At 36.8% G+C, this 26363-nt stretch overlaps 1 pseudogene; it reads right to left on the bottom strand.

Moving 5' to 3' along the window:
* On the bottom strand, positions 120-14428 carry Gm8980 (predicted gene 8980; annotated as a pseudogene).

The following is a 26363-nucleotide window of genomic DNA, read 5'->3' on the forward strand; positions in this document are numbered from 1 at the left end:
GAAACAGAAAACCACTTATCATTAATAAGTTGGCTTTATTCCAGAAATATTACAAGGAAGATTTGACATATTCCAAGCTAATAAGTGCAATGCTTGATCCCATAAATGGACGAAAGACAGTAATCATGTGAACATCAATAGATGGGGAAAGGCCACTCGCAGAAGTCCAACATTTAATCAAGTAAGCATCCTACACAAACTTGAACTACAAGGAACATAACACACGTGTACATGTTCACACATGCAATCACACACATATATCTTTTTGATCATGTAAAATATTGTAAAAATATATATTTGAGACTGGCCATGGTTACTCTCTATATTGTCCAAACTCTTCACATAATTATTACTTGTTGCTTTAAACATCTAAATAAGTTAAAATTTAATAATAAAATTAAAATTGTGTGTTTTAATTTATGTTCAATCTGTGATGCAAGAAGAATTTAAAATACCATATTATTCAAGGGCTTCAATGAACGGTCAATCCTGTTATTTATTTTTAATAACTCAGATCATTTTACATAATTATTCTTCTCTCAAGCCAGAGAACACTGACATAAGTGACTTACTCAGTGTCTGGTCCACACAGATGTTGTGACAGGGAGGTTTGCAATGAGACTAGTGACTAAGACTTGAGGAATCAAAGCAACAAGATTGACTGTTCTTCTTGAGACTGGGTTCTAATTTATGAAATGTGTTATAATCTGTTCTTCAGACAGCATCATGTCTGATAGCACAGTATGGGCCAGGCCTCTTCCTTTATCAGTATTTTAGAATTTCATTACTACAAATTAAAAGGTCTTTTCTTCAGGAATAATCATGTCAAAAATATATTTAGATTAATTTAAAAAGCAGTCACAAAATGATACATTCCCTTGATGGTCATAGTTTTCACTAAAACAAATGATTCAACAACGGAAACAGCTGCTTAAAAAATTAAAAAATAAGTAAGGAGATAAAATGCCAAGCAAGAAAATATTTGCATTTATAAGAACAAGAGACTTTCAAAAAGGTTTAAAATCATGCAAAAAGCTAAAGCTGAACATCACCTTCATATTTCCTAAGAATTGTTAAAATTTCCTCAGAAACCTCTTCCCTAGCATTTAATCCCCATATAAAATCAAAATGGATAAAATCAGGAATAGTCTTAAGGTATGTGAGGTTGTGGATTTTGAGTTTCAAAATTTCAACATTTTCTGGGTCAGACACAACATCTTTTAAACCAGTAAACATTGCAGTTGGAACCTTCATGTCTTCCATATTGTATACAGGAGGAGTAGTCTGATGGAAAGTGACAAAGAACAACGTGTTAACAAACCATTAACAAATCAACAAAACATTAACAAAAATTTAGCAAAACATTAACAAAAATACTTATTCCAATCTGTGACAGAATAATTGTAATAACAAATTATGTCCTTTGAAATCATTGAGCTTGGCACTTGTCAGGTAACAACTAATCTTATTTTTATATATTTGCTTACTTTAGTTTTGTCACAGCTACTGTCTATGTAGTCTATGCTGCTTTCTTGCCAGAATCCTCCTCTCTCAATATCCTGAATCTTGAGGTTACTGCTGTGCCCCACCCCCGAATTATAGTGTGTCATTCAAAGCTTGAAATAATACAAGTCCCAAGTGTTCCAAACTTGGATCTCTACATATGAAATGACTTTATCAATAAATGTTTGATAAATCCCACATAATTTTGTGAATGTCAAATGATGTGCTAGACAGAATATTGTCAGAATATCATCATACCAAGGATAATGCTATTCATTTGATTCCTCTAATAGTTTTGTGTAGCCCCTCTTCCTAAGAAAAATGAAATGGCTCAGTCTTATTTTAAAAATGAGGACTTGAATTGGATTTCTTATACTATGTACCTTTTATAACAATGAGATCATTAATTTGGAAAAAAGAGACTTACCTGATTGTAGTGTTGCATATTCAGAGATGGACTTCCTCAATCATAAGCCTGAAGTATACCACTTCTTTTTACCGTACATACAGAAAAAACATACCACTACTTACACAGCCTTAGATTATGATAGAACCAACATTTATTGAGTTCTATTTCCTCTTTCTAAAGTAATGACACATAAGCCCATATAAACCCAGTGCATTTTCTAGCTTAATGATATGTATTGTCTGATCAATAGTTACTAAATTAAAGTCCTAGAGAGTTCTATGACATATGAATAAGTATATAAAGGACGTAGAAAATATAAATTTATTTTATAACAGCTTAAACAAAATATAATTTTCAACCATTTTAATAATGGTTAAAATATATCAAATAGTATGTACTCCACAGCAAGTGAAATCAATAATTAGTTGAGAAAATATCATCTATGAATGGTAAACCTTACATACTTATAAAATAATGTATCATTTTATGCTATATTTAGTTTTAGTAGTGTTTAGCATATCTCAGTTTATATTTATTATTAATTATCAAATGTGTTATTCATAAGAATCTGAACTAATGCTTATAAGAAGAATAAAATGTAAACTTTCAAATCAGTACTTGCAAAAGTTACTTTATTACCCTATAATTCAAATGATTTCAGAATATTCTTCAGATTAATTGGTTGTTCTTTGGATTAACATTTTATGTAAAAAAACTTGTACCCTTCATATATAATTTCATTTACATAATTCTTCCTCCGTATTGCACAACAGCATTTTACAAAAATATTAAGATAGAGTTAAGGTGAATATTTCTTGTATCCTAAAATTGAATAACTTAAGAAATTATAATGATCAGAAGTATATAACAGAAACAAATGTTAAGAGAGTTGCAGAATCCTGAATAGAATTTTATCAACAAAACAATAATAAAGTGGCATCCCTTAGGATACGATATATTCTGACTTGTTAATAATGGATTATCATTTTCAACAAATGGTGCAGCCACAACTGGCGGTCATCATGTAGAAGAATGTGAATTGCTTTATTCTTATCTCCTTGTACAAAGCTCAAGTCCAAGTGGATCAAGGACCTCCACATAAAACCAGATACACTGAAACTAATAGAAGAGAATGTGGGGAAGATCATCAAACACATGGGCACAGGGAAAAACTTCCTGAACAGAAAAACAATGGCTTATGCTCTAAAATCAATGATAGACAAATAGGACCTCATAACATTTCAAAGCTTCTATAAGGCAAATGACATGGACTATAGGACAAAATGGCAACTGAGAGATTGGGAAAAGATCCTTATCAATCCTACATCCAATAGAGGGCTAATATAAATATATACAAAGGACACAAGAATTTAGACTCCAGAGACTCAAATAACACTATTAAAAATACAGTGCTAGACAAAATATTCTCTATCGAATGGCCAGGAAGCACATAAAGAAATGTTCAACATCCTTAGTCATCAGGGAAATGCAAATCAAACAACTCTGAGATTCCAAATCACACTAGATAGAATGGCAAAGACAAAAAACTCAGTTGAGAGAAGATGCTAGTGTGGATGTGGAAAAAGAGGAAAACTTCTCCATTGTTGGTAGAATTGCAAGTTGATACAATCATGCTTGAAGTTAGTCTGGCAGTTCCAAAGAAAATTAGACATATTATTACCTGAGGACTAGATGCTCCTGTGCATATACCCAAAGGACACTCCAACATATAATAAGGACTCTTGCTCCACTATGTTCAAAGCAGCCTTACTTGTAACAGCCGGAGGCTGGAAAGAGTGTAAATGTCCCTCAAAAGAATAATGTATATAAAAAAAGTGGTACATTTGCACAATGGAGTACTACTCATCTATTAAAAACAATGACTTTATGAAATAATTTCATTACACAAATGGATGGAACTAGAAAGTGCCACCCTGAGGGAGGTAAACCCAGTCACAAAAGAACACGCATGGTATGCACTCACTGGTAAGTGGATATTAGCCAAAAAGCTCAGAATACCAAATATACAATTCACAGATCACATGAAGCTCAATAAGAAGAAAGGTCAAAGTGTGGATGCTTCAGTCCTTCTCAGGAGGAATAATATACGGGAGGTAATATGGAGAAAAAGTATGAAGCAGAGACTGATGGAAAGGCCATCCAGAGACAGCCCCACCTGTGGATCCATACCATATACAGTCACCAATCCTAGACACTATTGTGGATGACAATAATTGATGACAGGAGCCTGATATAGCTGTCTCCTGAGATGCTCTGCCAGAGTCTGACAAAGAAAGTGGTGGATACTAGCAGCCTACCATTGGACTTAGCACAAAGGGTCCCCAATGGGGGAGTTAGAGTAAGGACTGAAGAAGCTGAAGGGGTGTGCAGCCCCATAGGAATTACAATGATACCAACAAACCAGGCCTTTTAGAGCTCCCAGGAACTAAACCATCAGCCATGAGTACATATGGAGGGACCCATGGCTCCAGCTGCATATGTAGCAGAAGATGGCCTTGTTGGACATCAGTGGGAGGAGAGGCCCTTGGTCTTGGGAAGACTTGATGTCCCAGTGTAGGGGAATGCCAGGACAGGGAAGTGGGAGTGGGTGGAATGGTGAGCAGGTTTTTTTTTGGAGAGAAAACCACAAAAGGGGAAAGATATATCTAGCATTAACAGAAAATCTGAAAAATGAAAATCTAAATTAATAAGAAGTAGATATAAGACAAAACATATAGGTAAAAAATTATATCCATGCTAGAGAAAGTGAACAGCAAAAGTGCAGGTTGCCCAAATTTGAGGTGAGACTCATTATAGTCATTAAAGAAGGTGATGAGTGCCAGTGGATAGTAGACTGTACTGGGAGATCTCTCCTTTAGCAATCCAACTTTGAAAAATGTAGGTATACCCCCTCTTTGAGTTCATCACAAACCTTGATAGTCGTTGGAGTGAGGTAAGATGCATGGTGCCCAGAAAGTTTGTTAGGTTGAAGAGTATAAATTGGACTCAGAAAAACTTTGATTCTAACATTTTTAGCCAGTGTTTGATTTGTTGCAAATGCCTCCATATCTGAAAGACATTATATACATAGTTTCTGTTCCCTCCTTCTTAATCTCTGTTTCACAGAGATTATATCTCTTCTTTGCCAGACATTTGAACTTGTTTCTGAAGATTTTCCTTAGTTTAGTCATCGGAGTGTCGATGATAAACTCTTTAACTTCCATTCAGTTTGCTATTCCCCCTCCCACTTACTGTGAATGAGTCTGTTTATGATTTACCACTAGAAAAAAATCATTCTGTAAGTGGAAAAATATTCTGCCCTTTAAGAGATCGCTCTAATAAATCCTGGAATTCTATTACTTTGGGATTTTCTGCTCTGGGAAATTACACCTTGTTTATTTTGTGGTTTTTTTGTTTTGTTTTGTTTTGGTTTTGTTTTTTTGTTTTTTTGTTTTTTTGTTTTTCCAGACAGGGTTTCTCTGCATAGCCCTGGCTGTCCTGGAACTCAGAAATTCGCGCCTGCCTCTGCCTCTGCCTCTGCCTCTGCCTCTGCCTCTGCCTCTGCCTCTGCCTCTGCCTCTGCCTCTGCCTCTGCCTCTGCCTCTGCCTCTGCCTCTGCCTCTGCCTCTGCCTCTGCCTCTGCCTCTGCCTCTGCCTCTGCCTCTGCCTCTGCCTCTGCCTCTGCCTCTGCCTCCCAAGTGCTGAGATTAACAGTGTGAGCCACCACACCTGGCTTTGTGTTGTATTCTCACCAATGTGAAGCTCATTTACATTTATTAAAGACTTTCAGATGGTCTTTGAGTTTTTGGTTTTTTGTTTTGTTTTTTTTTTTTTTCACTGCTGGCTCTCATATTTGAGACCGACCATAATTAAGGATCAACTCAGCACTTTAGAAAAAATAAAATCTGCTTTGACTCTTGGAAGAGACACCTATGCAAAGTATCACACATTGATTTTAATGATCTCTAGCTTTTTAATGATCTACCTTCACAAGTCCTCCCTGTAGCATCTCCAGCCCTCTCATGCAGGTGCACACCTATATTCAAATCTACTTATCTATCTAAAATCATTCTGTCTGTCATGTTATAAATTGTGCAAATGGTTACATTAGATAGAAATATCTTCCTCGACCATCTGTCCTTGGTCACATTTTTTCTTTGAAAATATATTCTTTGTACAAACCCAAACAATATCAATCAATCTGTGTGAGAGCTGACAAAGACAGTGGAGACAGATTCATAAAGCATTTTCTAAGAAAAATGGACATGCCAATTTTCAACATGTTCCATGCCATTTTAGAAAGAACACACACACAATGCACACACACAATGCACACACACAGTTATTAGTCCTAGAAGTTCTATGTTCCACAAAATATACTCCATTTAAATATTTTATGCATTATAGACTGTGATTTTAGCATTCGACATTTTAAAGCAGGCTGCAGTTGTTATCATCTGATAGAGATTCTCTGTGTTTTACAAAGATGTGTACCGTGTGTGTGTGTGTGTGTGTGTGTGTGTGTGTGTGTGTATGTGTGTGTGTATTCTTCAGGATACAAATTTCAACACCATCCTTTTTTGCATACCAATAAGGGTTCCTTGAGAATGGCCAATATAGTAAATAGGCTTCTGTCCTGTTTTCTCCAGAATGAAATTAATGGTGGCAGGAAGGTCATATTTTATCATTTGATCAAAACTGCTTGAAAACAGAATGGAGAAAAGGTGATTTAGTTACTAACCAGTAAGTAATTCATTTCTGTTTTAAATGACATCTCTATGTGATCTATGTGAAGGTAGACATGGTTCACAAAGTGGTGGCAATTATCAATTACCACTTTCACTATGATACCACCTTATGCTCACTATTTCTCTGTGATCATAAATTTCCCATGACATTTGTCCAAAATTATGCACATTGCACAGAATTAAGCTAACATCCCTATGTCTATAGTGAATGAATTGTTAGACTTGATTTTGATTACTTTTTTTTAACATGCCAAATTTCTAAAAATTCTAGGTTCTCCACACGAATATTATATCATTTAAAATTTGGAAATAGGAAATCTTGCCCAAACTCCTACTGGGAGAGAGACAGACAGAGAGAGAGAGAGAGAGAGAGAGAGAGAGAGAGAGAGAGAGAGACAGACAGACAGAGAGAGACAGAGAGAGACAGAGAGAGACAGAGAGAAACACACACAGAGAGAAACAGAGACAGAGACAGAGACAGAGATGGACAGAGATTTCCAAAGGTACAAAGATGAATACATAAAGGAAGTTTATTAAACAAACTGATGAGATTATATTCTAATACTCTGTGATACAAAATAATCACATGTATTAACTGTCTCCCTTTTCCATTGCCTGTCAGTTTTCTTTCTATGAAAATATCAACAGTATCAGATGAGGAGGCAGCTCATTGGAAAACAATTGGGGAGTGATTTTGATCCTGAGGACCCACAAAATCCAAAACCAAAACCAAAAACAGTTATGCTGTTGCTCACCTAAAATCCCAGCAATCCATGTGTAAAAACAAGCAGCTTTCCTGACCACCTAGCCTATCCTACTTAGAGATTCCCAAACCAGACAGACACAGTGTGTCTAAGGAATGACACTTGAATTTATACTCTGATTCTCACTAAACACATATACATGAATATACATATATTTCATATACACAAGCATGTATACACACACACACACACACACACAAATCAGAATACATGCTTAAAGTAAAGAGTAATGGGGGATAGCTATATGCAAATAAAATGATTGCTTTAAATATATCAAATTTATTTCAATGAAACAATTTTATATAGACATGGGTGAGGTCTGTGAAAAGACTCAGTGAGCAAAGGCACTTGTTTTTTATTTATTTTTTTTTAGTATTTTTTATTACATATTTTCCTCAATTACATTTCCAATGCTATCCCAAAAGTCCCCCATACCCTCCCCCCCCACTTTCCTACCCACCCATTCCCATTTTTTTGGCCCTGGCATTCCTCTGTACTGGGGCATATACAGTTTGCGTGTCCAATGGGCCTCTCTTTCCAGTGATGGCCGACTAGGCCATCTTTTGATACATATGCAGCTAGAGTCAAGAGCTCTAGGGTACTGGTTAGTTCATAATGTTGTTCCACCTATAGGGTTGCAGATCCCTTTAGCTCCTTGGGTTCTTTCCCTAGCTCCTCCATTGGGAGCCCTGTGATCCATCCAATAGCTGACTGTGAGCATCCACTTCTGTGTTTGCTAGGCCCCGGCATAGTCTCACAAGAGACAGCTACATCTGGGTCCTTTTGATAAAATCTTGCTAGTATATGCAATGGTGTCAGCGTTTGGAAGCTGATTATGGGGTGGATCCCTGGATAAGGCAGTCTCTACATGGTCCATCCTTTCGTCTCAGCTCCAAACTTTGTCTCTGTAACTCCTTCCATGGGTGTTTTGTTCCCAATTCTTCTGAGTTTCATTCCCAGTACCAACATGGCTAAAGGAGATAGCCAATTCCCTTATGTTATTTCCTGACCTCCAAACATATACTAAAGCATTTACATGCACAGACAGACAGACAGACAGACTCTCTCCTGCTAAACAAACAAACAAACAAATAAATATGTATACATTTTTTTGTTTTGGTTTGGTTTGGTTTTGGTTTTTCAAGACAGGGTTTCTCTGTGTAGCCCTGGCTGTCCTGGAACTCACTTTGTAGACCAGGCTGGCCTAGAACTCAGAAATCCAACTTCCTCTGCCTCCCGAGTGCTGGGATTAAAGGCATGCGCCACCACGCCCGGCTATGTATAAGTTTTTAACATGAGTGCATTGGTTAGAAGAGTTATTAGTATTTATATAGTAGACTATAGGCTATAATGATAATTTTATCATAATTATTATGTGTTTTATCAGTAACACAAAGTCCCAAACCAGATCACCCAAGACAATCTTCTAAAATCACTCTCTCAGTGAAATGCCTTTAATCCTGCTTGACAAAATTATTTAACCATTAAACTATTTGTCATTATATTAAGGCAAAAATAGAAATCACATGGAATATTTCCCTACCTAAAATCCCAGAATTCTTTAGAATCTGGGTTTAGAGTCATGTGTTTCTTTGCCCAGGTACTTCCTCTGCTGCTTCCCATCCACACATCATACCCAGCATCTGCTAGGATGAAGGCCAGGCTGTTGTCAGGCAGATTGGAAACCCATGCACCAGGAGTTGCAAGCAAGCCATGCTGACAAAATACTACCATCTTTGGGGCTGCAAAAACACTTATGAAAATGCTTTACCACATTAGTGTCTACTGACAATGTAACCAACAACTTTAAAACTGCATAATAGAGCCAACAGTTTCTGAAACTAGACACAGGATGTGCTAAGACTTCATTTCACTTATGTCAGTCAATGTCAATCAATGTGGAGCTGGGCAAAAGTAGAGTCATTTCTACAGGATCTTGGTCTCCATCCTACCTTACCTGCCTCAACCATAAATTTCCTTGGTACATCCGTTAATCTTTTAGAATTTATAATTTGTAGTTATTTAAAAGGGATGGTCAATACCTTATAAAATCCAAGAGGCAAAGGTATAGAAATAGTAATGACTTAATATCAAAAGATAAATATGCAGTTTCTTTTAAAACTCACTGGAATCTAAGAACGTCCAGGGCTTCTAGGTGGATATGACGAATGAAGCAGGTCTCATGTATTACCATCTGGATCATAAACTCTGAATGATGACAACAGGAAGCTAAGGGATTTCCCAGATGAAGTGTGCTTGATAATTATTTAGGGGCTTGGTGCCCTCTGTAGAAGCACATTATTGTCCTCACAGTGACCAATGAAAACCAAGTTTGTTTGTTTATAGAAACACATGTTTGTTCTCATAGTGACCAATGAAAGCTACATTTGTCTATAGAAGTACATCCTTATCCTCAGAATTGCCAATGAAAGCTAGGTTCCTTTAAGCTCCAGCTTTAATCATTGGAATCAGGGAGCTCTGATTGCTCTTTTGATGGCTCAGTTTGGAAGTGCCTTTTTAGTAAGTCATTGCCTCAAGGTGCTGACAGCTTCAGTATGTATCTCAATCAGATCTTACCTGGACTATTAGCATTGTTCTTCCCATGAGGAATTCGGTTAATTGGAAGAAAGTAGCCATCATCAGTCACAAACTCATATTCTTCGCTTGGTTATCCCCAGTGTTTAATAATCTCACTCTATAAGAGAAAACATACAATAATGGTTTTCACGAATTCTTTTTTATACTTACTCATTTCTCAAGATCCTCAAAATAGAATTATTTCTTCTTGGTATTAAGTCGTCATTCTGATTGCTGTTCAGATTGTAAGAGAGGCAGCCATTTAGAATCGTTCAAGTAAACTCACAGTGATAAAGCAGATGCATTTAATTTTATTAGTGATAAGAATATCTTAGAAAATTGTAGATAAACTACCTGAATACCCAGATATACCACTCTTGGGTATATATACAAAAGATGCCCCATCATGCTACAAGGGCACATGCTCCATGCTCATAGCAGCCTTATTTGTCATAGCCAGAAGTTGGAATCAACCCAATTGTCTCACAAATGGAAGAATGAATACAGAACATGTGGTTCCTTTACACAATGAAATTTTCTCATCTATTAAGAATGAGGACATCATGAGTTTGTAGGCAAATGGATGGAACTAGAGAGTATCATCCTGAGTGAGGTATCTCAGACCCAAAAGGATATGTGTGGTATGTACTCACAAATAAGTGGATATTAGCCAAAAATACAGAATACTCAGGACACAACCCACAGGACCCAAGAAGTTTTACAAGCTGAAGGATCAAGTGAGGATGCCCCAATCCTTCTAAAGAGGGAGAAGTAAGCAGTCATAGGGACAGTGGGAGTGAGGGTCCAGGGTAGGAGAGAGGACAGGATGCAGTCGAGGGCAAGATGATCAGGTATTGGCAGGGGAACAGTACTGAAGCCCAGAGAGTCAGCAGAAAAAAGGAAACAGGCAACCTTGGGACATAGGAGGTGGGAAGACCCTCTAAAATGTACTAGAGACCTGGAAGGTAAGAGACTTTCAGTTCTCAAAGGGAGGGATCTGGATGAAGTGATTTTCAGTGGGGAAGGGGAACTTGTGTAGTCCACCTCCAGTGGAGGGACAGGACATCAAGTGGAGGGATGGGCTTGCCATTTCACAGTCAAAAGCACTGACCAAGAATTGTTCCTGTCTGAGGGAACTGCAGGGATAAAAATGGCTAAGACCATGAGAGAAAGGAAGTACAGTGACTCTCGAAAAGCAAGCAAGCAAGCAAGCAAGCAAGCAAGCAAGCAAGCAAGCAAACAAACAAACAGACAAGAAAATAGGAGGTTCAGTGACATCCCAAAATTAGGATCCAACTTAATGGGAGGCCCAGGGCTCTTACATTCTTTTTTATTTTATTTTTTATTTTATTTTTTATTTATTTATTTTTTTGGTTGATGGTTGTTTTTCTTTTTTTTTCATTTTTTAATTGGGTATTTATTTCATTTACATTTCCAATGCTATCCCAAAAGTCCCCCACATGCTCCCCAACCCACTCCCCCACCCACCTACTCCCACTCTTGGCCCTGGCATTGCCCTGTACTGAGGCATATAAAGTTTGCATGACCAATGGGCTTCCCTTTCCACTGATGGCTGACTAGGCCATCTTCTGATTCATATGCAGCTAGAGACATGAGCTGGGGTGGGGGGGTGTACTGGTTAGTTCATATTGTTGTTCCACCTATAGGATTGCAGATCCCATTAGCTCCTTGGGTACTTTCTCTAGTGCCTTCATTGGGGGCCCCGTTGTCCATCCAATAGCTGACTGTGAGTATCCACTTCTGTGTTTGCTAGGCCCCGGCAAAGTCTCACAAGAGACAGCTATTTCTGGGTCCTTTCAGCAAAATCTTGCTAGGGTATGCAATGGTGTCAGCTTTTGGAAGCTGATTATGGGATGAACTCCTAAGCCTGATAAACAGCTTCAATGAAGTAGCAGGATATAAAATTAACTCAAACAAGTCAATGGCCTTTCTGTACACAAGGGATAAACAGGCTGAGAAAGAAATTGGGGAAACAACACCCTTCTCAATAGTCACAAAAAATATAAAATACCTGTGCGTGACTCTAACTAAGGAAGTGAAAGATCTATATGATAAGAACTTGAAGTCTCTGAAGAAAGAAATTAAAGATCTCAGAAGATGGAAAGATCTCCCATGCCCATGAATTGGCAGGATCAATATAGTAAAAATGTCTATCTTGCCAAAAGCAATCTACAAATTCAATGCAATCCCCATCAAAATTCCAACTCAATTCTTCAACGAATTAGAAAGGGCAATCTGCAAATTCATCTGGAGTAACAAAAAACCTAGGATAGCAAAAACTCTTCTCAAGGATAAAAGAACCTCTGGTGGAATCACCATGCCTGACCTAAAGCTGTACTACAGAGCAATTGTGATAAAAACTGCATGGTACTGGTATAGCGACAGACAAGTAGACCAATGGAATAGAATTGAAGACCCAGAAATGAACCCACACACCTATGGTCACTTGATCTTTGACAAGGGAACAAAAACCATCCAGTGGGAAAAAGACAGCATTTTCAACAAATGGTGCTGGCACAACTGGCAGTTATCATGTAGAAGAATGCGAATTGATCCATTGTTATCTTCTTGTACTAAGGTCAAATCTAAGTGGATTAAGGAACTCCACATAAAACAAGAGACACTGAAACTTACAGAGGAGAGAGTAGGGAAAAGCCTCGAGGATATGGGTACAGGGGGAAAATTCCTGAATAGAACAGCAATGGCTTGTGCTGTAAGATTGAGAATCGACAAATGGGGCCTCATAAAATTGGAAAGCATCTGCAAGGCAAAAGACACCGTCAATAAGACAAAAAGGCCACCAATAGATTGGGAAAGGATCTTTACCTATCCTAAATCAGATAGGGGACTGATATCCAATATATATATAAAACTCAAGAAGGTGGACTCCAGAAAAATCAAATAACCCCATTAAAATTGGGGCTCAGAGCTGAACAAAGAATTCTCACCTGAGGAATACCGAATGGCAGAGAAGCACCCGAAAAAATGTTTAGCATCCTTAATCATCAGGGAAATGCAAATCAAAACAACCCTGAGATTACACTTCACACCAGTCAGAATGGCTAAGTTCAAAAATTCAGGTGACAGCAGATGCTGGCAAGGATGTGGAGAAAGAGGAACACTCCTCCATTGTTGGTGGGATTGTAGGCTTTTAGAACCACTCTGGAAATCAGTCTGATGGTTCCTCAGAAAACTGGACATAGTACTACTGGAGGATCCCGCAATACCTCTCCTGGGCATATATCCAGAAGATGTTCCAAACGGTAAGAAGGACACATGCTCCACTATGTACATAGCAGCCTTATTTATAATAGCCAGAAGCTGGAAAGAACCCAGATGCCCCTCATCAGAGGAATAGATACAGAAAATGTGGTACATTTACACAATGGAGTACTGCTCAGCTATTAAAAAGGATGAATTTATGAAATTCCTAGGCAAATGGATGGACCTGGAGGGCATTATTCAGAGTGAGGTAACCCAATCACAAAAGAACTCACACAATATGTACTCACTGATAAGTGGATATTAGCCCAGAAACTTAGAATACCCAAGATATAAGATACAATTTGCTAAACTCATGAAATTCAAGAAGAACGAAGACCAAAGTGTGGACACTTTGCCCCTTCTTAGAATTGGGAACAAAACACCCATCGAAGGAGTTACATTGACAGAGTTTGGAGCTGAGACGAAAGGATGGACCATCTAGAGACTACCATATCTGGGGCTCTGAAACTCTTACTGATACTGTGGTATACTTGCTCATAGGATCTTGGCATGGAAGTCCTCTGAGAGGCCCAACAAGAAGGTTAAAGAGCCAGATGCAGATACCAGTACCCAACCAATGGACTGGAGAGAAGACGGAGACCCCTGTGATTGAATTGTGGAAAAACTGGAATAAGTTAAGGAGGAGTTCAGGCCCCATGGGAAGATCAGAATCCTCAACTGATCTGGACCACAGAGATCTCTCCACAACAGAGGCACCAACCAATAGCATATGAGGCCAGCTGAGATGAGGCCTCAAACATAGATGCAGCAGACGTTTGCCTTGTCTGGCCTCAGTGATAGAAGATGTACTTAATCCTCCAGGGACTTGAACCTCCAGGGACTGGGGATGTCTGCTAGGGTGGGGAAGGTGGTTGGGGTGTGTAGTGGGAACATCCTCTTAGAGATAAGGCACCTAGAGGAGGTATTGGATGGGGAACTGTTGGCAGGGATGGCAGACCAGGATGGGGACCATGTCTGGATTTTAGAAAACAATTAAAGAATAAAAAAATAACTTAAAAACAGAATAGCTTACAACATTTATGTGACCTTCAGAATACTTGTTTGTTCCAAATGAACAAAATATTTTTCCAAGTACATGAATAAGGCACATTGTTCTCAGCAGCCACAGCATTTTAAACCTGCATGGAAATAGATATATTCATGAAGGAGCTAAAGACATGGTAGTATGTATCTCAGTTTATTGCATATACATTATGTCCATATGTAACCTTCCTTAAATGAAAATTTTCATATTATATAATAAGAACATTAGATGAACACAAAAACTTTAAAATGAATACTGACAGCAGAAATCTACAGGACAAAGAAGAGCTTAGATATAATTAAATATAAGCTTAGATAAAATTAGAATTGATAATATGTTTTATGAAAGCTGTCTGTATCTTAGCTGTTCCTAAAAACAAGATAATTCTTACTAATTTGCTGATAAATCTTCCCTGATGACTATTTGACATTTAACCTAAAGGACTTAGATTAGTATATAATTTGTTGGTTAATGATTTAAGAAATTACATACTCAAAGGACATTATATTATTTGCATAAGACTGAAGATAGGAGGAAAGTTTAAAAACTGATATCAGGGATGAATGAAAAGCCAGGCGAATGGATTTCCACATGTTGAAGATGTGCATTTCAAGGCATCCTGTGTAGCCACCATAACTTTCCTTGCCTACTCTCATAATTATGTGTAGCACATGTATTCCACCACTGCTTTTTGAACTTCTAAAATATTTGCTTTTAAAAATATATACAACCATGTGCCACAAACATCTCTTTTTTTTATCCACTATAAGCATTATTTTAAAGTGCCATTTGAGCACACAGTTTTAATAGTCATAATTTTGTCAATTTAGGTGAACCCCAAAGATAGGGTCCCTGTTCCTGGCTTCTTATCTTACTTTCATTTTACTTTACTTTATTTTATTTTATTGTTCAATTCCCTAATATCAAGATACCAAGTAAGGATAGAGAGAGAGAGAGAGAGAGAGAGAGAGAGAGAGAGAGAGAGAGAGAGAGAGAGAGAGAGAGAGAGGAGAGAGAGAGTGAAAGACAGAGGGTGTATTAGCCAAATAATCTTAGTAATAAAAGCAGTTTTGTACATGTCAACCTTCATGTGCCCACTGTCTAAATACCATCTAAATAACATATTAATTACATCTTGCTGTTTTAGTACTGAACCTTAACAATATAATTCGTACAATATCATACTTACTGTTAACAAATATAATTATTATGATTTCTTTTAGTCCAAATGAAATTTTAATTCTCCTTTCTCGATCCTGGTCACTATAAATATACCACGAATGTATTTTTTGTATGACCTTTCCTATAAGTGGACAGTGCCTACTTTAACCATGAACTTGGATGCTTATCAAATCAGACGTCAAATGTTGCAAAACTCTCACCACTGACATAGTTTCTCAGCTCTGGGCTCATCACCTGCCAATATCCTCCTCCACAACTTTATCCTTAGTTTGAAGACTAAGATTTTAATCTCTCTTTAGATTTTTAATCTGAACAACAACTCACCAGGCTGTATTTCCCTCAAAACAGTCATTGTAACCATATTTCCTTACTGAATCCATTGAAAGCTGCTATCTATAGAATTGCAAAATGAGTCAAGATATAGATTACCATAGTAAACAATGCCACTTTAAAGATATTTTCCCCTATAACTGACTTAAGGGCAACATGTGTATATATTTGGCATGTGATAGCTTCAGAACATAGAAATGATAAAGCATGCATAGCAAAGATGTTTTAAAACAACCAAGGATTCATAAAATTTCAATAAAACCAAGCCTCTATCATGAAAAGATGTGAAAACATCTCCAAGTCCATATTCACACTACATGAGAATAAACTGGAATAATATCTTGGAGACCTATTATTCATTGTCCCGCAAAATTAATATAAAAATTTGTTCCTTCAGAAATTTCTATCCCTATATTCCCAGAAAAAAGTCTGGCATATTGATAGCAGGAAATGCATATGGTACCTCTTGAATGTGACTTGTATTCCAGGGTCTATTGCTGGGAGGTTGGTGTTCAGAGTTACAGTGCAAACACAGTGGAACCTTTTGCAAATGGAACCTAGTTGGAATTACTATGGCAGGAGGACCTCACCATTAAATGGATCCATGCTGTATCTCAGAAGTAGGTCAGGTATGGGTGGAAGTGATGATTCCAAAGGACATTTTGTTTTAAAATTAGCAAAAAGGACATCTGACTTGTCTCTCATCACTTGGTTTCTAGATGTCTCTGTGGCCCATACTGCACACACTTCTTACTCTCTTATGTTGCCTGGCATTTTGCAACCTCCAGAACTGAGCACCCACAATTTTTCTAAAATCTACAGAAGACTGAGCCACATGGACCCATTTTACAATTCATCCACTGTGTGGTGTTTTCTTTCAGACTTAGAAATTGGGCAAGATCATTGTTCAAACCTACTTGAAATAAATAATCTTTGTTACAGTAAATATCTTAAGCACAATTACAGCCACTTGTAAACTGCATCCGGCAACCAATGGTTTATAAAAGTGTTACATAAAAATTTAAGTAAAATGTACTGTCTCACAAGGTGGTTATACTATTAATAACATTCCTGCATTACCTTAAAGCTCTATTTGTAGGAGCATCTTTGTAAGTTCAGTTCACGAGTTATTTCTTGGTGCAGTCTCTCTGGATTTCCAATCTCTACAACTAGAACCTTTAATCTGTTACTCAAAGCCATTGACTTTGGAATTTCTGTTTTGTACAAACTAATTCTTGTTGGAGTATCATTCTTCATAAGTTTGTCTTCCTTGTTTATTTGTGCTCTATATTTTGAAGCTATCTCTCTCTCTCTCTCTCTCTCTCTCTCTCTCTCTCTCTCTCTCTCTCTCTCTCTCTCTCTCTCTCTTTTTACATTTTCACTGACTGTACCACTAGAGCAGAGATTCTCAGTTCATCTACTCCAATGTTGCTTTAATCTAATTAATTTCTTTTTACAATGTGAAGCATTCTACGTTATTTGTGAAGTGAAGTTTTTTTTTTTTGTATTTCATTCTATAATATATAGTTTTATATGGCTCTTGTAATAGTCCTTTTTCTTTAATACTTCCCTGTTATATAGGAAAAGCACCTGATCAAAAGGAACCAAAAAAAAAATTGCAGGACAGAAGCCCAAAAGAAGGGTAGTGAATACAAGTATGAATGGATACTAGGGGACTATGGCTAAGATATTGGCCCAACCTCTTAATTCTCTGTAGAAATTAATTTTGAGAGCTGGCATGAGGAGTCTAATCTGTGCACTTCTGACTTTCTTTTTTTAAAGACAAACGTATTTCTCTGGTACACATGGTATCAATAAATTCTCAGATTATAAAGGGAATTATTATCACAATTGATCCCACTTCTGCTTTGGTAACTGTCATCTCTGCCTTTGGCCAATCCTATTTATACATATATTGGTAGGAACCTGATCAGGAAATGACTTAATAATGAGCAAAATTTATCTGGCTTATAAGATTGCTTTTCTGCCTCTTTCAGAAGTAAATATTGAATACATTTCATCCCATGTCACAGAGAAACTGATAGTAACTGGTTCTTCTATTCTCAATTTTCATGTTTAATTTAAAGTGTTTCAGCAAACCGTAAAGTCCAATAAAAGGTAAAATGCAGTTGGCCGAAATGAATATATCCTAAAAGTTATCTATGGAGAAGTATTGGAGGACAAAAAGTAGAGCTGCTCATGGCAGCTCATGGCACAAAGAAATCACCCTGGTTCATTGGGGGCTTCACTACTCAGTGAGTTTCTGCGTAACTATGGTCATGTCCACTCACTCCTGCATATAGGCTGTAGAAGATGTAAGACCCAAACTTTATGGGGACAAAGGGCTCATCAGATTTATTGTTAAAATCATCCTTTTTCAAGAGTGTTTTCTAATAGATTTTTTCTAATAGAATTTGACCACATCTATATCAATCTGTCCAATTCTTATATACAGAATTGCCTATGTTTTCATATTTATTCCCAACCTAACCAAACATTAAATATACATACACATGCCATGTCAATAGTTAGTATTTGCCAAGGAAAGGAATGGCATATAAGAAATGTGACAGTAAGCAATGTTTAATTTTTTTCTCATGTTCCCATAATCTGGTTTATAAAAGAAATGTTTGAAGAGAGCCAAAATAAGGCATGTATTCATCCATAAAATGACACAATCTGTACTCCTTGGTAGAAAATCTAGCATTTTGGCCTGTCAGTGTGAAGATACATCTGGGATATTATGAGAAATCTTTTAAAGCCACTCTGAACACAGATATCTGTGGTTGTTTATGGATACCACACATAGCAAAGGCACTTTACAGAAATGAGAAATGTCATATTTTTATGCAATTTGGTCTTTAGATTTTCACAATACAGAAACTGGAACTTCTATTAAAGATAAAGACTTAAAATTTAAACAATATTAGCCTTCTGGTCTAATTCACAGTGTGATAATTTTTATTTCCCGCCATAAACCGTCTAACAAACTTTATTCTGTTTCTTTCTAAGAAACCCTGTTTACATGTCAAAGATGAAAGTAAGTCTTGACCTCAGAGGCAGTCATTTGTTTCCCAAGTGAGCCTGAATGTTTTCATCCTCCCTTTAGGTCTGTCAAAAAGCAACTGTCCCACATGTCAAATCAAGTGCCAGGGTTGGAGTGAGGGAGCTCCCATGCTGCAGCACCAGAGAACATGTCTGCAGGAGGTAAGGTCTAAACATATTGCTGCCAACGCACTGTCTGGGCATGTGTGTGTGGCAGGATGTGGAACATGAGGAATGTACCTACTTATCAATGTAGTTAACCTAGTCTGACTTCATCCAAAATTTGCATGATTATTTCTGGGATATTTTTATAAGTAAAGATTTTTAAAATTTGTCTTTAATCTTTAATTGCAGTCTATATCAAATAGAAAGAAATGGAAATTTTCAATATGTAGGATAATTATCATATTTTCAGAAAATACCCATTAAGAAAGAATGAAATTATATCACAAAGATAAATTATTTATTTACACTGCAAATTAGGAAATGAATTCATTGAAGTATTGATAATCATTTAGATTGTGCAGATTTATCAAGATCATCTTCTAAAATCAAAGGTTAACATACTCAAAAAAGCTTATCAATATGTAGGACATTATATATATATATGTATATATATATACACACACACATATATATATACATATATACATATATACATATATACATATATATGTGTGTGTGTGCATCTCTCTCTATATATATATATGTATATATATACACATACATATTCATATACATACACACATATATATATATATATACACACACACACATATTCATATGTTCAAAATAACCTAATGAGGAACAAAAGACCCTGCTGCCACAACTCTTCTGTGGGACTATACATCTCCAGAAGTGATGTCAGAGTCTGGTATGACTGAGATATGTTTGGAGCAGGAGGGAAATACAGAGTAACGATATCAAGTTCCCAATATTCCTTCCACCAGGGTCAGGCATGGTGGTCAATGCCATGCTCCTGGCTAACATAGTTAAGTGTGACTAAAGGCAGTGGGAGATACAGGACAATGGTGCCACTCTTATCACAACTGAGAAATATGGATTGATACATGTAAGACTTAAACTTATCCAACTTATCCAAGTTTAGTGTCTTCAGAGTCATATGTAGTGTCCAGAACTCATTATTCTTCTGCCTTAACTTCCTGAATACTGAGATGACAAGTTGCATCACTAGCTAGATTGCTTTAATTTTTTAATGCCACTATAATATAAATGGAATTAATTTATTTAGTGTTGAAGTGTATTTAATATACCCAGGTATGCCTTGGTGATCAAAATGAGCTTAATGGGTGCATGAAAGAGAGGTTTCTTTGTTTTCCTCTAAAGTTGGAAAGGACACTTTGTACCATGGTTGACCCTGGAGCTAAGAATGTCCAACCTCACTTTGCTAGTTTATTTTATTGATATGAAACTAGAGTATGGCATATGAAGAGAGTTATGTGACAAGACTTCCTTGTATGGTCATAGTGGGAGAGTTTCTTGTTAAACTTGGTGTGTCAGAGAAGAAGGATACTGGTGGGGGCAAGTGAGGAGGTACTGTCTCAGCGGTAAAGCAGAGGAGGGGATTGGGTGAAGAACTCGGGGAGTGGGGACCAGAAGGTACAGCAATTTCTGGAATATAAATCAATGAAATAATTTAATAAAAAAGAGGGAAACAATACAATGAGGTTCTGTTAAGAATTTAAGTAGAACAATATCACTCATTCTAATAGGCAGGATATCTTAGTTCTATTTTTTTTTAAAGTAACTAAATAGAATTTCAATGTTAAGTAAGTTTGTTGTCAGGAAACTATTTTTCATGTAACCAGAAAAAAATATAAGCAACAAGAATGTCCTTTATTTTTTTTCCTGAAAATAAACCACAGAACTCTTTTGAGAAGACTTAATGTCTCCTGCCTCCTTAATAATTCTAGTTTTTACTGCAGAGAGGTGTGTTTTTCTTCCTGGTTATCCTAAGGGGCAGGCAGAACGGAACTGCTGCAGGGTCCAGTTCTCTGCATCCTTGACAAATGCTCTCAACTTCACTAATTCTTACTCTTCTTTTAAACAATAATTATTAGAAAAGATTATTCAAGATGTTAAGATTTTCAAGAGTTAACACCTGCCTATGATTTTTTTCTTTTTATGTGATGTAGCAGATGGGTGATTTTCAACTGAGAAACAAATATCAGCAATTAAATGTGAATGTTTGGGTCTGGAGAGATGGCTATGCAGTTAAGAATTCTTTAAAAGAACCTGAGTTTGGTTCCTATTATTCCCACTGTGGATCCCAAACACACATGTTTCAGATCCAGGCTAGCAAACACCTTCGTCTGGAATAGTGAGCACCATGAATCCATGTGACACACTTACGAAGATTTAGGCAAAACATTAAGAAACATATAATAAAAACAAGTATTTAAAATATTAATAAAGTATGTGTTTCTCACATGGTATTTGTAGCAATTCATTAACCTGTATGTGGGCAAGTTCATTTGTATTCCAGCAGATTTAAAAACAATTTTAACATTTATTTTATGCCAGTGAAATATAGAAAATAATAATTCATATGCTCAAAATTAAAGATATTTTTATTATCAACATAAAATGAGAAGTCCTGAAAGAAATGAGAAAAGAGAGAGAGCAAATTTCAATATTTAATTTATTGATAAAAGAAAATTGATGAAATGTACATAAAAGAATTTTAAGCTTCTTGTTATATCTCCATTTCTGTTTATTTATTTACACTAGAGAGCATATTTTATGTATTCATTTAATCCATTTTACCCAAAATGTCACTTAAACATAGGTTGTTATATATCCTATACCATTTTCTAGTAAATGATTTTTAACACAAGCATGCTTTTCCTGTAGCATATCTCAACATCAAACGTGTCCTTGTCAGGTTTTGATGACTCAGTGTCCACAAAAGATTGGTTTCTACCAAAATCCAACAATTTTTGAATTTTCAAAAGGGAGGGGGAGGATGTGGTATTTGATATTCTCAGTTTTTTTTTTTTTATATCTCTGAATAATAGAATATGCAGTGAGACACGTGTACTTAAGTTACGTGTATCTCTGGAGGAAGACACATGAGATTAAATGACCATTATTCATTTCAAAGTCCCAGAGTAAATATTGATTTTTGGGTGACATGATACATTAATAAGTTCAAAGTTGACACAAATAGTGTTCTTTAACGTCAATTGTATTGTTTTTACACTGGCTGGAGATTCCATTTCTCCAGTTGAATGAATTGCTCATTTCACACTCCTTCTGCCAACTTGAAAGAGACTAGTGACTATAATTTTCTTAAATATGCATCCTCAAAATTTTAATACACATACCAGCACTAAAAATTAAGTATTATCAAAACTGCCAAGCAATTCAAAACTTGCTTGTCAATTCCTCAGAAAGACTGCCTAGTAGGCTTTCACTTAATGTAATGTTGAAAGCAAAGCCACTAACCTCCTTACACTGTAATAACCTTGCTTTATCCCATCTTCAACTAAGTCCAACATAATGAGCAGAATGTTCCCAAGGATAAGGTCATGACAATTATGAACAAAATCTTATGTCAACAAAACAGTTGCCAATAACATTTTTGAAAAGCATTGTTTTTTGGTTTATTAATGAAATAAATAATAACATTGAATTATTTGGTTCATTAATGAAATAAAACATTTCAAATCACAAAACATGTTTCTATTTCTATCCACTATTGATTTAATATGTTCAAAATACTGAATTTTGAAATGTGCATATTCTTTTATGTATTTACAATGTAAGATGACTTTGAACTGGGTTAAATACTTGTGTTTTTCATAGAGCAAAAATATTTTCTCCATCACTACTAAAAGGATCACTATAAAATTTGTAAGTTCATATCTATGCGTAGTCTTTTGAGGTCATTTCCACATATTTTAAATATACACATTTTAATGATAAAAACAAGATATTATCTCAATATAATACAAGTAACTATATCACCTAAAATTATGTCTTTGTTATACAAATTGTCATTTAAGGAAGATAGTAAGGTTTATATGTTGAAATAGAAGTGTTCAATTCAATAGAGTGTTAAACATATACTGGAATATTCCTCAACTGTACGCAATTTTCTTTAGTCTCAGCAGTCTTTCACACTTCCATAAAGAAGAAACAGGGGTAAAGTGTCATCCTCAGACATTGCTCTGTTCACTAATTTCGATGATGGTGTATAAATCAGGTGAGGAGCATTCACAGAAAGCTAATAAAAGTTTATATCTTAAGGGATCATTGAGAAGAAATTACTTCGGATAATGTTTTCCTGTTTGAGTTATACATGTTCAGCGAGTTCAGTAAAATACATGGGGACTTCAGTTATAATAAATTTGGAGTGAAATTTGCCCCTTCCATTGTTCCACAATCACCACCACTACCAACCAAAGAAAATGCCATTCTTTGTTTTAATATGGAATTATTCCATTGCAACTCCTCTTTTTTTGAGAGTCCTTTTAACATCTCCCTACTCAAATGTACCGTGTGTATTAACCTACTGTGATGGTTTTTCCTGATGCTCATTATTATTATTATTATTATTATTATTACTATTATTACTATTATTATTATTATTATTATTATCATTGTTATTTAATCTATTTTAAAGTCTAGTGATTATCCCCCTCCTAGTCTGCCTACCTACATTTCCTCATCCCATTCCCTTCCCTCACCCCCACTGTCTCCATGAGGATTTTCTACCACCCCACCAGACCTCCCCTCTCCCTGAGGCCTCAAGTCTCTCCAGGTTTAGGTGCATCTTCTCTCACTGAGGTTAGACCAGGCGGTCCTCTGCTGTCTTTGTGTAGGAAGCCTCATATCAGATAGTGTGGCCTCCCTGGTTGATGGCTGTGAAATACAGATTCTCAGTCTCCTGAAGCTCTTTTTTTCTTTTCTTTTTACTTTATTTATTAGAGTTTCCCCTCTAAAAATCCTCTACCCCCTCTCCATTCCCCCTGATCCCCAACCCACCCACTCCCCTTCCTGGTCCTGGCATTCTCCTATACTTGGGCATAGAGCCTTCACAGGACCAAGGACATGATGTTCTTAATGGGCATTGAAAAATGAACTAGGAAGAGATTCTGTTTTTTTTTTTTCTTCTTTTTTCTTTTCCATCGTGGGAGCTGGTTGTCCCTTACATCATTGCCTTTTAGCTTTTTACTTTCCTTTAGTCACATAAAAATATAAATACACATCGGTGGGAGACATCTTGGTTCTGGTACTCTGCCGAGATTCGTCTGCACAGGTGAGAGTGTGGACTATACAAGCAAACAGCTTCTGGGACAGTCGGGAGCCACAGAGCTTCTGAGGCAGCTCCCTTTTTGGGTTCCAGACATCCGGGCACCTTCACTGCCAGAGAAGAGGTGTCCTCCCTGCCCGGGAGGGCTTTGCAGGAGCACCTGGGGAAGCCATCTTGGTTCCCAGATCCCTCTGAGACTAGTCTGTGCAGGTGAGAGTGTGGACTACAGAAGCTAACAGCTTCTGTGACAGGCCGAAGCTACACAGCTTCTGAGACAGGTCCTGTTTTGGGCCTTCATCTTCGGCCAGGAGGGAGGTCCAAAAGCCAGATATCTGTGCACCTTCTCTGTAAGAGGAGAGCTTGTCTGCAGAGTGTACTCTGACCACTCACACTTAGAGGAGAGAGCTAGTCTCCCAGGTCTGCTGATAAAGGCTAACAGAATCATGAGAGGAACAATCTCTAACCAGAGACATCTATAACAACTAACTCCAGAGATTACCAGATGCCAAAAGGTAAAGGTAAGAATCTTACTAACAGAAACCAAGACCACTAACCATCATCAGAATCCAGCACTCCCACCTCACCCAGTCCAGGGCACCCCAACACACCTGAAAAGCTAGACCCGGATTTAAAAGCATATCTCATGATGATGGTAGAGGACATCAAGAAGGACTTTAATAACTCAAAGAAATACAGGAGAACACTGCTAAACAGGTAGAAGACCTTAAAGAGGAAGCACAAAAATCCCTTAAAGAATTGTAGGGAAACACGACCAAACAGGTGATGGAATTGAATAAAACCATCCAAGACCTAAAAAGGGAAGTAGACACAATAAATAAAACCCAAAGTGAGGCAACACTGGAGATAGAAACCCTAGGAAAGAAATCTGGAACCATAGATGCGAGCATCAGCAACAGAATTCAAGAGATGGAAGAGAAAATCTTAGGTGCAGAAGATTCCATAGAGAACATCGGCACAATAATCAAAGAAAATGGAAAATGCAAAAAGATCCTAACTCAAAACATCCAGGATATCCAGGACACAATGAGAAGACCAAACCTACCGATAATAGGAGTAGATGAGAATGAAGATTTTTCAACTCAAAGGGCCAGCAAATATCTTCAACAAAATTATAGAAGAAAACTTCCCAAACTGAAAGAAAGAGATGCCCATGAACATACAAGAAGCCTACAGAACTCCAAATAGACTGGACCAGAAAAGAAATTCCTCCTGACACGTAATAATCAGAACAACAAAGGCACTAAATAAAGATAGAATATTAAAAGGAGTAAGGGAAAAAGGTCAAGTAACATATAAAGGCAGTCCTACCAGAATTACACCAGATTTTTCACCAGAGACTATGAAAGCCAGAAGAGCCTCAACAGATGTTATACAGACACTAAGAGAACACAAATGCCAGCCCAGGCTACTATAACCAGCCAAACTTTCAATTAACTTAGATGGAAAAACAAACCTATTCCATGACAAAAACAAATTCACACATTATCTTTCCATGAATCCTGCCCTTCAAAGGATAATAACAGAAAAAAACCAATACGAGGACAGAAACCACGTATTAGAAAAAGCAAGAAAGCAATACGTCAACAAACCTAAAAGAAGATAGCCACAAGAACAGAATGCCAACTTTAACAACAAAAATAATAGGGAGCAACAATTACTTTTCCTTAATATCTCAATGGACTCAACTCCCAATAAAAAGATATAGACTAACAGACTAGCTACACAAACAAGACCAACATTTTGCTGCTTACATGAAAGCCATCTCAGGGAAAAAGATAGACATTACCTCAGAATGAAAGGCTGGAAAACAATTTTCCAAGCAAATGGTCTGAAGAAACAAGCTGGAGTAGCCATTCTAATATCTAATAAAATTGACTTCCAACCTAAAGTCATCAAAAAAGAGAAGGAGGGGCACTTCATACACATCAAAGGTAAAATCTTCCAAGAGGAACTCTCAATTCTGAATATCTATGCTCCAAACACAAGGGCAGCCACATTCATTAAAGAAACTTTAGTAAAACTCAAAACACGGATAGCACCTCACATATTAATAGTGGGAGACTTCCATACACCACTTTCATCAATGGACAGATCATGGAAACAGAAACTAAACAGGGACACAGTGAAACTAACAGAAGTTATGAAACAAATGGATCTAACAGATATCTACAGAACA

This window comes from Mus musculus, chromosome 19 (assembly GCF_000001635.26).
Source record: "Mus musculus strain C57BL/6J chromosome 19, GRCm38.p6 C57BL/6J".
In the NCBI taxonomy this organism is placed as follows: Eukaryota; Metazoa; Chordata; class Mammalia; order Rodentia; family Muridae; genus Mus; species Mus musculus.